The following is a 13,090-nucleotide window of genomic DNA, read 5'->3' as shown; positions in this document are numbered from 1 at the left end:
AAAACAAGAATCTAGAAGAAATGGATAAATTCCTAGAACAATACAACCTTCCTAGACTGAGTCATGAAGAAGCAGAAAGCCTAAATAGACCAATCAGCAGGGAGGAAATAGAAAAAACTATTAAAAATCTCCCCAAAAATAAAAGTCCAGGCCCAGACGGTTATACTAGTGAATTCTATCAAACATTCAAAGAAGACTTGGTTCCTATTCTACTCAAAGTCTTCCAAAAAATTGAAGAAGAAGCAATACTTCCAAACACATTTTATGAGGCCAACATAACCCTCATACCAAAACCTGGCAAGGATGGCACAAAGAAAGAAAACTACAGACCAATATCTCTAATGAATACAGATGCTAAAATACTAAACAAAATACTGGCAAATCGAATACAACAACATATTAAAAAAATAATACATCATGATCAAGTGGGATTCATCCCAGAATCTCAAGGATGGTTCAACATACGCAAAACGGTTAACGTAATACACCATATCAACAAAACAAAGAACAAAAACCACATGATCTTATCAATAGATGCAGAAAAGGCTTTTGATAAAATACAACACAATTTTATGTTTAAGACTCTCAATAAAATGGGTATAGAAGGAAAATATCTCAACATGATAAAGGCCATATATGATAAACCATCAGCCAACATCCTATTAAACGGCATAAAACTGAGGACTTTCTACCTTAAATCAGGAACAAGACAGGGTTGTCCACTCTCTCCACTCTTATTCAACGTGGTGCTAGAAGTTCTGGCCAGAGCAATCAGACAAGACAAAGAAATAAAAGGCATCCATATCGGAAAAGAAGAAGTAAAGCTATCACTTTTTGCTGATGATATGATCCTATACATCGAAAACCCAAAGGACTCCACAAAAAGATTATTAGAAACAATAAACCAATACAGTAAGGTCGCAGGATACAAAATTAACATACAAAAGTCCATAGCCTTTCTATATGCCAACAATGAAATATTAGAAAACGAACTCAAAAAAATAATCCCCTTCACGATTGCAACAAAAAAAATAAAATACCTAGGAATAAACATAACAAAGAACGTAAAGGACCTATATAATGAAAATTCCAAAGCATTGTTAAGGGAAATCGAAAAAGATACAATGAGATGGAGAAATATTCCTTGTTCTTGGATAGGAAGAGTAAATATAATCAAAATGGCCATATTACCCAAAGCAATATACAAATTTAATGCAATTCCCATCAAAATCCCTATGAGATTTTTTAAAGAACTGGAACAAAAAATCATCAGATTTATATGGAACTATAAAAACCCCGAATAGCCAAAACAATCCTAAGGAAAAAGAATGAAGCTGGGGGCATTACAATACCTGACTTTAAACTATATTATAGGGCCACGATAATCAAAACAGCATGGTATTGGCAGAAAAATAGACACTCAGACCAATGGAACAGAATAGAAAGCCCAGAAATAAAACCACATATATATGGTCAAATAATCTTTGATAAAGGGGCCAACAACACACAATGGAGAAAAGAAAGCCTCTTCAACAAATGGTGTTGGGAAAACTGGAAAGCCACATGCAAAAGAATGAAACTCGATTACAGCCTGTCCCCGTGTACTAAAATTAATTCAAAATGGATCAAAGACCTAAATATAAGACCTGAAACAATAAAGTACATAGAAGAAGACATAGGTACTAAAATCATGGACCTGGGTTTTAAAGAACATTTTATGAACTTGACTCCAATGGCAAGAGAAGTGAAGGCAAAGATAAATGAATGGGACTACATCAGAATTAAAAGTTTTTGCTCAGCAAGAGAAACTGATATCAAAATAAACAGACAGCCAACTATATGGGAACTGATATTTTCAAACGACAGCTCAGATAAGGGCCTAATATCCAAAATTTACAAAGAACTCATAAAACTCAACAACAAACAAACAAACAATCCAATAAAAAATGGGAAGAGGACATGAACAGACACTTCTCCCAGGAAGAGATACAAATGGCCAACAGATATATGAAAAGATGCTCAGCTTCATTAGTTATTAGAGAAATGCAAATCAAAACTACAATGAGATACCACCTCACTCCTGTTAGATTAGCTATTATCAACAAGACGGGTAATAGCAAATGTTGGAGAGGCTGTGGAGAAAAAGGAACCCTCATTCACTGTTGGTGGGACTGTAAAGTAGTACAACCATTATGGAGGAAAGTATGGTGGTTCCTCAAAAAACTGCAAATAGAACTACCTTATGACCCAGCAATCCCTCTACTGGGTATATACCGCAAAACCTCAGAAACATTGATACGTGAAGACACATGTAGCCCCATGTTCATTGCAGCACTGTTCACAGTGGCCAAGACATGGAAACAACCAAAAAGCCCTTCAATAGAAGACTGGATAAAGAAGATGTGGCACATATACACTATGGAATACTACTCAGCCATAAGAAATGATGACATCAGATCATTTACAGCAAAATGGTGGGATCTTGATAACATTATAAGGAGTGAAATAAGTAAATCAGAAAAAAACAAGAACTACATGATTCCATACATTCGTGGAACATAAAAATGAGACTAAGAGACATGGACAAGAGTGTGGTGGTTACCAAGGGTGGGGGGGGGGATGGAGGACATGGGAGGGAGGGAGGGAGAGAGTTAGGGGGAGGGGGAGGGGCACAGAGAACTAGATAGAGGGTGACGGAGGACAATCTGACTTTGGGCGAGGGGTTTGCAACATAATTTGATGACAAAATAACCTAGACATGTTTTCTTTGAATATATGTACCCTGATTTATTAATGTCATCCCATTACCATTAATAAAAATTCATTAAAAAAAAATAAAATTATTTTATTTATTCATTTTTAGAGAGGGGAGAGAGAGAGAGAGAGAGAGAGAGAAGGGGGAGGAGCTGGAAGCATCCACTCCCATATGTGCCTTGACTAGGCAAGCCCAGGGTTTCGAACCGGCGACCTCAGCATTTCCAGGTTGACGCTTTATCCACTGCGCCACCACAGGTCAGGCAAGGTGAAAAAATTTTATATATTTGAAGTAAACAATAGTGATAAAGTAAGGCAGAAAATCCCTAGGACTTACAAGGAAAGCAACAGAAATATGAATAATGTTTGATTCAAACAACCATGTGAGAAATTAGAAAACATTTTAACTAGATGACACAAAAATACAAATGTATCAAAAATCTTGAGATGCAGCTAAGTCAATGCTTAGAGGAATGCACATAATAAGTTTAAAAGGCTATGTTAGTAAAGAAAGGGCTCAAACTGATGATCAGAGCTTCCATTTTAAGAAATTAGAGAAAAAAGAACAAATTAAATACACTGAAAGTATACACACTGATGTAAAGTTGAAACACTGATGTAAAGGTTAACAAAACAAACCCAAGAAGAAACAGAAAATTTAAACAGACCTATATTACTTAAATCAATTTATAGATGTAATTATATATGTGAAAGACCCAAAAGAATCCACCGAGAAATATTTACAATTAATGACTGAGCTTAGAAAACCTCTTGGTTACAAAATCAGATTATAAACAATTGCATTTCTACATGCCAGTTAGGAAGTGAAAATTTAAGATACAATTACAATGATATTAAAATGATCAAATATCAGGAATCACCTATAGTAAGAGCTTCACACAGAACACTATAAAACTCTATTGAGGGAAATGAAAGAAAACCTAACTAAAAGGAGGATGTGCCATGTACGAACATGTCAGTTTTCCCCAAATTTGATTTATAAATTTAATGAAATGCCAATCAGGACCCCAACAGGTTTGTGAGTGAGAGTGTGTGTGTGTGTACGCACAAAACTTGACAAAATGACTCTGAAATTTATATAGAAATGTGAAGGACCAAGAAAAGCCAATACACATTTGGAAAAGAAAACAGAAAGACAGGCTTGACTTGATATCAAGAGCTACAGAGCCTGACTAGGCAATGGCGCAGTGGATAGAGTGTTGGACTGGGATGCGGAGGACCCAGGTTCAAAACCCAGGTTTGAGGTCACAGGCTTGAGTGCGGGCTCATCCAGCTTGATTGCGGGTTCACTAGCTTGAGCACGGGGTCGGTAGCTTGAGTGTGGGATTATAGACATGACCCCATAGTCTCTGGCTTGAGCCCAAAAGTCACTGGCTTGAAGCCCAAAGTTGCTGGCTTGAGCCCAAGGTCGTTGACTTGATCAAGGGGTCACTCACTCTGCTGAAGCCCCCAACCCTTATCAAGGCACATATGAGAAAGCAGTCAATGAATAACTAAGGTGCCACAATGAAGAATTGATGCTTCTCATCTCTCTTGCTTCCTGTCTGTCTGTCCCTTTCTCTGACTCTCTCTCTGTCTAAAAAAAAAAAAAAAAAAGCTACAGGTAGGCAAAAATAGATTGACAATTGTATGTGAAAGTTTATTCTTGTAATATTATTTTCCATTGAATTATCATATAAACCATAAACCTGTTTTTGCCTACCCCTGTACTATTAAGCTAGAGTAATTTTCACAACATAGTATTGAATCAAGGAGAGAAAAAGAAATGAATGGAATAGATTACAACATCAAAAACAGACCTGTGCAAACATGGACACTTGCCTGGTGCGACAGGTGGTGCTGCAGAGCAGTGGAGGCAATGACGGGCTCACCAGCATGTGGTACTGGACCCACTGGATGTCCAGCTGGGGGGAGCACGTCCCTCGCCTCACACACACATCCACTCAATGCCAGGAGGACTGTAGATCCAAACAGGGAGGGCGAAATAAAGCGTCTAGGAAATAAAACAGAAAAGACTTTTTTTTTACCTCAAGGTATAAAGATTTCTTAACTAAAAGACATCAAAATCACTAGCCATAATGAAAAAGACTGCCAATTCTGATTACATGAAAAAAACTTCTGTGATCCAAGACACGCAGGGGAGTGAAACGGCAAGACCAGCTTGACAGTTTGTGACATGAGAGCTGGAGAACTGGTCCAGAGCACAGTTCTTATAAATAAACAGACAAAACCAGTGCACATTTTAAAATGAGAGATCTGACAGCCTTGGCCGGTTGGCTCAGTGGTAGAGCATCGGCCAGGCATGCACTAGTCCCGGTTCAATTCCTGGCCAGGGCACACAGGAGAAGTGCCCATCTGCTTCTCCACCCCTCCCCCTCTCCTTCCTCTCTTTCTCTCTCTTCCCCTTCCGCAGCCAAGGCTCCATTGGAGCAAAGTTGGCCCGGCGCTGAGGATGGCTCGATGGTCTCTGCCTCAGGCGCTAGAATGGCTCTGGTTGCAACAGAGCGACACCCCAGATGGGCAAAGCATCGCCCCCTGGTGGGCATGCTGGGTGGATCCCGGTCGGGCGCATGCGGGAGTATGTCTCTCTGCCACCCTGCTTCTCACTTCAGAAAAATACAAAACAAAACAAAAAAATAATTAACAAAATGAGAGATTTGAGCTGGTGTTTCACAAAAAAAGTTAGTGGATAGCTAAAATCCACATGAAAAAGTGCCTAGCTGCACTAGTACTCAGAAAAACGCTCATTAGTTAGCACAGGGGGATACCAGAGCACTACGCAACAATGGAAACGAGCAATTCCTCCACACACCACATGGGTGAGCCTCACAAACACAGTGTTGAGCAGAAGACATCAGATGTACCACGATACATGCTGTGCGAGCCTGATTACTAAAAAAAATAAATAAAACAGACAATACTAAACTATAGTATTATCGGGATATAAACTTAACAGTTGAAACCAGAAAAAAAGCAATAAACTGACAAATCCAAAGTGCAGATGTTTGTGTGGGTTTTTCTGGGCAGAGGGGTAGATTAGGCAAGAACCTAAAGTGGACTTTTGGACCCAGATATTAGTTACATGTTTGTTTAGGGTAGAACACACAGGCACTCACACTCTTACACACTCTGCGTGTGTTATGTTCCACAAGTAAGTGAGGAGAAAGATGAGCAGCACGCTCCTCTCCCCCCGACGGAGGAGAAGGGGCTGCTCAGGGCACTGGGTGGAGGGAGACAGGCTCGGAGCATCACGCAGACGTCAGGTCAGCCCTGGGCTGCCTCCCTCTCCCACTTCTTTCACACAACAGGGAAAACAACGGTCGATCTTGGTTAAGTCACTATTTAGGGGATTTCTGTTCCTTGCAGCCAAATCTTACCCCAGCATCTGTAAGATAAGACCTGGACTCAATCCAGATCGCACATAGCAGCAGCCACCTCTTACAGGGGACCCAGCGCTCAGTCGTGAGGACAGCAAGAGGAAAAATGAACATGAAGGAAAAAGGTGAGGCCCATGCTAAGGGATGAGGGAGAAGCTCTTAGCCCACAAGGATTTGAACTGGGCCATAGTCAAGTCTATTTCCCGGCAGAACTTAATTCAGATGCTGAATTTTCAGGGCTGTGTTCCCTGCGTTCTTCCCCTGGGCTATGAAGGCTGGTCCTGTGATCATTGCTGAAGTAAAGGTGTTTTCCTTAAAACTGGCTGTAGGCCAACTCTTTGCTTAAAATGGGCTCGTTGGGTCTTTTCAACTCTCCTTGGGTCCCAGGCACAGTCACACAGGAACCCCGAAAGCACTTATTTTTCAGAACTGAGTTTCATTTAGCTTCAAGTGTGTGACACAAGGTCTTGAACTGTGCACTGAGCAGAAAATGGGAATAGGTCACACTGATTTCCAGAATCAGATTGAGCCCAGGTTATTTTAAAAGGAGCTATGAAGCAAATCAAAGTTGTTTTTAAATACATAAATCCAATAAGCCAGGAGGACGGAGGACTAAACCTATATCTTTTCTAGAATTATTCAACCAGAAAATCAAAATATTCCCTAAGTTGAATCCGAATTGAATTGTACCCTCACTTCACTTGGTTCAAGTCCTTGGCCGGTGGAAGGAGGGGAGGGCTGCATTTGTGCAGGAGGAGCTTCAGGGTGGAGGCAGCATGGGTGGCAGAAGGTTCCAGGAGCCTGCTTGTGTCTGGAATATAAAACAAAACCTTGTCGGGGAGCTGACATGCAGGAGCTCAGCAGCACACTAGCAACTCAGCCACCAAAGGGGAAGATGACCTATATTTGTCTGTACAGACTTTGCATTTGCTGCTTAATCAATGCTCTTGAAATCGGCTGCGGTCCAGGGAAGATAGCAGAGTCTGCTTAACGCTCCCCGAGATGGGCAGCCTCCTGACAGCTGGGATTTGCTACCCGGAGAAGGCAGCGTTTTCGTTCTGAAATGCACTCTGCAGGCATCGCAAAGCCAGCAAGCCAGCTGATCTGAACTCTCCACAGGAGCTGAGGCTTTTGATCAAGGAAGGCTTCCCTGGCACAGACATCTTGGCAGGGAATGCAACGTAGTAGAATGCAAGTGGCTTCCGAGCTTCTCAGGGAATCCTGGGTTTTCAAAAAGGTACAAGAGGAAGGAACAAAAGGCTGCTAAAAGCAAAACACAGAAGTAGAACTAAGCTGTGTCACAGCATCTTGTATCTGTGCATATCACAGTTTCCTTAAATGAGAAGTAACTTTGGCTGTGCTGGGGCTTGAGGGGAGAAGCCCAGGGGACAGGCGCTCTGCCCCAGCACCACCTGCCAGAGCCACCAGGGTCCAGAGTGCCAACTGAGCTGGGTGCGGGGTGATGAGCTCCTGAGGACGTTGGCACAGTACTGGTTCTGAACGTCCACCGTTTACAGACGGGTCAATTTATATCTGACATCACACTAGGCTAGGCACTGCAGAACATGATTAGAGAAGGAAAGGCCCATGTCCTCACTTTGTCCCAGAAGTATGTCCTTATGGAGGATGCCAGCAAAGAACAGTTGAGGACTTGAATGTCCCAGTTTTTCCATATTTATCCTCAGCTTTGAGACTCCTGAGATGAACTGCTAATAGAGATATGCAGAAGGAAGGCATCAGGACCCATCAGTGGCCAAAGAGCCATGTCCTAATCTCGCTGTGTGGCTACAAAGATAGAACAGAACAGTGGGAGAGTTGCCATATCTCTCCCGTTGAAGACCCCTTGGTGGCCTGTGGTGCCCTCAGGGTCAAGCCTAAAGCCCTTACCAGACTCCACAGGCTGCGCACAGCCCCACCCAACACCAGCCTCACCCCCATTTCTCTAACTTGCCGTCGGTGCCTGTCTGTGCTGGGGCCTTTGTGTCTGCTGTTAGTACAAAGAATTCTGCCTGTGCCTGGCCAAACCTCCCCACATTCCCTCTGACCATCTGTCAGACATTCCAGGTCAGGCCCACGTCCACCAGCCCACGTCCACCGGCCCACGTCCCCCTCTAAATCGTCATCGTGGCACTTATTACAATCATAATTATAAGAATATTTGTATAATTATTTGTAAACCTTCTTTCGTACTGAGTCGTAACTTCCATTAGGTCAGAGATTTCCATCTATTTTCACTTCCCACCCACATCCCGCAGTGCCTGACTCAAGCCTAACAGGACCTAATGTTTACAGGGTCCTTTCCCTTCCTTATATTAGCTTCATTTACCCTCACGTTCACCTATGAAATAAACACTGTTGATAAACATACTTTGCAAATGGGAGTTTGGGGAATGGGGAGGAGGTTAAGTAACCTGCCCTAGATGACCCAGACTGTAAACATCTGAGCAAGAATGCAAAACCAGAGAGCGAAGCGCCAGTCTGTGGTCTCACCAACCACACTGCAGCGGCTAGGGCGAGAGCTGTCTACTGAATGAGGCTGTAAGTGAATGAATGAAACGGAGCTGGTGTCCTGTTTATGATACTCACTGAGCAAAAGGGGCCAGTGTGTGAGGGTGTCTTCTCTTGGCCTGTTACATAGACTAACATCTACTCACTGTTTATCACAAGCAATTTCCTTGTTTTGTTGATAAAGCTATTGAGGCTTAATGAGCTTAGTAACAGGCCACACCGCTAACAAGTAGCAGAATTCGGACTCCAAACCCTTTTAAGTACTGTACTATACTGCCTCCCACATAAAACCCCAAATTACAAATGCCAGAAAAAAGTGGAGAGAGCTCCACACTTGTGGATTCGTCATGGCACACAAAGGCACACAAAGTCCTTTCAAATGAAGCAGCAAAGTGGGTGGGATTTCGAAGCCTTCCTCTATAAATTCAACCCAAGTTAAGGTATAGAAAATGGCTATTGATGGCAGCTGGGATCTTATCCTTAATACTCTGACAGGGATGCTTGCATCTCAGACCAGGACACTTCTAATTAGCAAACTCTTCCTTTTCCCAGGTCATGGTTCCCCAAATCCCGACCCTTCTCCGGCCAACTGCTCACTAGGATGGCCCCGGCCCCCAGCACCAGTTCCTGCCCTTGGATGAGGACTTGAATAGGAGGACCAGTCAGCCCTCCTCGGGTTGGCAGAACCCACCTTTGTGGGCAGGCAGGTTCTGACCTCGGGCACTGTTTTATGGCTCCTTTACTCATTCAGCAGACTGCAACTGAGCACCTGGGTCATGACAGGTCTCGTGCAGAGAGTGTCAGGTATATAACCATCCCTGCCGCCATGAACACACTACTCCTCCAGTAGATGGGAAAGTGACATAGAGCAACTAGTCACATAGTTATTTATGCAATTTTGGGACAAAGTGGTACACAATGTCACCAAAAGGGGCCATCCACTAGTCCCTTCCCCCACCAGTGCTGGCTTATGGAAGATTGAGCATACTGCTGATAACCAGAGAGATTAATATGCATCTTCTAAATATAAAGAGGCATGCTTCCCAGGACCGACTCCCAAAATGCACAACTGGTCTAGCGGGTTTTACCACCAAGAAGAGGGCTGCTGTGTACCAAGAGGTCAAACTGGAGGCTACTGAGCAGGGGTACCAGGCAGTGCTGAGCAGTCCCCTGCGGTACCCCGTGTGGGAAGGTGGGGCCTGGAGCGGCAGCGAGCCAGACCCAGGGTTAGGACTAGGACTGCATCCCTAGCACATCAAACTTTAATATCTTAATTTTCATGGCAGGGCTCGGCTGAGCGAGCTGCTATTACCCATCTCTCTACCGTGTTTCCCAGGGAGCCGGCTGTTGGGAACGTTCTACGTCTGGAAGCGTTTTATCACTCCGGAGGCTTAACCAAGACCATTAAAATCTCCTAGCCCACTTTCCTATCCCAATGGGCAGGGCAATTAAGGGTGTTCAGGTCCAGCAGGCCTGTGGCGTCAGGCAGTCAGATTTTACTAATTTGGAGTTTTGTGACAATTTAATACAAACCCAGCTGAAGTTATGCCTCTGTAACACATGTAGATAAAAGGTTTGACAGGTTTCCTGATGAACAAGGAAAACAGACAGGTGAGAATGGGAAATTTTTAACCTACTTGAATGAGTTAAGTGACTTTTTGTTTTATTTGTAAAGAACCCAAGCAAGGCGTCTACCCCAAAACGCCAACTCCAAAATGTATAGTTATTATTAGTGGCAGAAGTGGAAACAGCAAGGTTTCTAGGTCATAACTTTCTCGAAGTAGCCAAGTAACTATATCTGCTTAAAGTAACAGTCTAATTCTCCAACAACGATATTTCCTGAAATGACTAGGCATTTGTCCAATCTGAGGTGTCAACCTTGTTCATACCTCTAAGACTAAACACAGAGTTGGTGTCCCAAACTGCCCTGCAGTGTATCCATGTGTGCCTTTTAGGCTGAGCTTGCTTCTTGATTTGGACGTTGGCTTGGAAACTTCAGACTTCGTCTTTGAAGGAGCAGCACTCCAAGCTGCACCCTGCCCCAGAGGGATGCCAGCTCCTCCTCCTTCCGAAGGACTCCTCTGCCGCTCCCATCCCTCTCAGTCCCTTCTGTGTTTACAAAATGTTGATTCTCTCGCCTTTCCATTGTTTCTGGACTCCACGTCCCTTGTCTCCAAGGTCCCAGCCACCTCTTCAAGTTTCTCTCCCATCTCCTCCCTCGGGAAATTGGCAGACAGTAGAGAGCAGTCTGCGTCTGCAAACTGCATGTCTTCAGACCCCCTCCCTGCTTCTTTCCCCATCTTCTGTCCCCACCGTCACAGCCACTGCTCTCCCAAAGGTCACCAGTGACGTTTTATCAGCACACGCAGTGACCTTTTCCCCATCCGCATGCAGCCTGACCTTTCCAAGTGCCTCACACCAAGGGCTCCTCAGCCTTTTTTGGAAAATCAATTTTTTGCTTCCATTGTCCTGCAGTCTCCTTCTTCATCTTCTACTTCTGGTTGTTGTTTCTGTTCTCTCTCTTTGCCTCCTGTTCCTCCCTCTACTCCCTTACATGTAAACATTTCTCAACTTCTTTTTCTTTGGGGGGAGGGGATGGTGTCTCATTCTCTCCTATGACAATAAATACATCTTTGTGGGTAAAGACTTCCAAACCCATAGCAAAAGTCAAGTCCTGCTTTTCTACCTAAAATCTTAGCCTGTTTTCCTTCCTACTGGCACCACCACCTTTCTGGTCAACGTGGCTTGATATCTTCAGATTGTCTTTGAAACTCTGCTTTCTTCCTTGTCCACCCATCCCAACAGTGAGCCCCGTTGGTTCTGACTCTGAAATGCCTATGGCACACTTGCATTTGGCATCTCTTTACTAAGTGGACCTTAGATCAACTCAACTATTGTTCGAGCCTCAGTTTCCCAATCCTTGCCACATATGTCATGGCAAACATGCCCTGAAGCACAGAGAACCTGGTACAGAACAGACACTTCTAGATGCTAGTACCACAGTAATTTCAGCTGATTCTTTTACTGTTATTATTATTATTATTATTATTATTGAGAGGTGGGGAGGCAGAGAGACAGACTCCTACATGTGCCCTGACCAGGATCCACCTAGAACCCCCTACCAGGCAATGCTCTGCTGATTTGACACTGTTGCTCCACTGCTCAGCAACTGAGCTATTTTAGTGCCTGAGGCAAGGCCATGGTGCCATCTTCAGTGCCTGGGACCAACTTGCTCAAATGAGCCAAGGGAAAGAGTGGGAGGGAAATAGAGAGAGAGAGAGAGAGAGAAAGAGAGAGAGAGAGAGAAGGAGGGGGGAAGTGGTGGAGAAGCAGATGGTCACTTCTCCTGTCTGTCCTGACCAGGAATCGAACCTGAGGCTTCCACACACTGGGCTGATACTCTATTGATAATAAGAATCAGTTGATCCTTATTATTTCTGGCAGTTATGTTTTATAAAATCGACAGGACACTGATTTAGTGAGCACTGAGCCATTGCTCCTGGGGAAATACAGGATTAGGTTCCTACAAGACTCTAATCACAACATTTTCACCAACTAATCAGTATATATCAGTATATAACATTGTTTTATGTTTCTTTCTGTTTTAAAACACCTTACTTAATATACATTGTTGATTCATTAACACTGAATTCATGCCTAACAAGCAACATGACTCATGTTTGAATGTTTATGTAACACATGTTTTCTCTGTAAGACAAATCAGTATTCTATTTTTTTTTTAGAGAAAGAGGCAAGAAGAGAGAGACAGACAGACAGGAACATCGAGCTGCTCCTGTATGTGCCCTGATGGGAATCCAACAGCAACCTCTGAGCTTGCAGACAATGCTCCAACCAACCAAGCTATCTAGCCAGGGCTTTTTTTTTTTTTAATTTATTGATTGATTTTTAGAGAGATGAGAAAAAGGGGGAGAGAGGGGAGGGAGAAGGGAAGCATTCACTTGCTATTCCATTTAGTTGTACATTCATTGGTCACTTCCTGTGTGTGTCCTAAGTGAAGATCAATCCCTTAACCTTGTCACCTTGCATGATGCTCTGGCTGAGCTAACTGGTCAGGGCCATCACAGCCTTCCTGATCTTAGCAACAGTAGACAGCACTTTAGCACCACACTTGGGGGGCATGTTAAACAGAGAAATAACCAAAAAAAAGCACAAAAATGAAAAAAAAATTGCACAATGTAGTAAGTTGTAAGAGAACAATTATTTATAGTATGAAAGCTGAAACGATAAGAAGAACATTGCTTTGCTCCAGCTCTGCTGAAAACGTGAATGTTGGGTATTTCAAAGTTTTCACTAGTCCGTGCACGTCTGTGAATGTCAGCAAATCCACCCGGAGTATCGATTTTGGGGTTACAAATACATTTTAGTGAGCAGGCAATTTGCAAATATAGTCTGCAATCTGGGAATGATGG

Source organism: Saccopteryx bilineata, chromosome 4, assembly GCF_036850765.1.
Source record: "Saccopteryx bilineata isolate mSacBil1 chromosome 4, mSacBil1_pri_phased_curated, whole genome shotgun sequence".
NCBI classification, from domain to species: Eukaryota; Metazoa; Chordata; class Mammalia; order Chiroptera; family Emballonuridae; genus Saccopteryx; species Saccopteryx bilineata.
The sequence above is the reverse complement of the archived record's forward strand: the minus strand, read 5'-3'. Positions refer to the sequence as shown.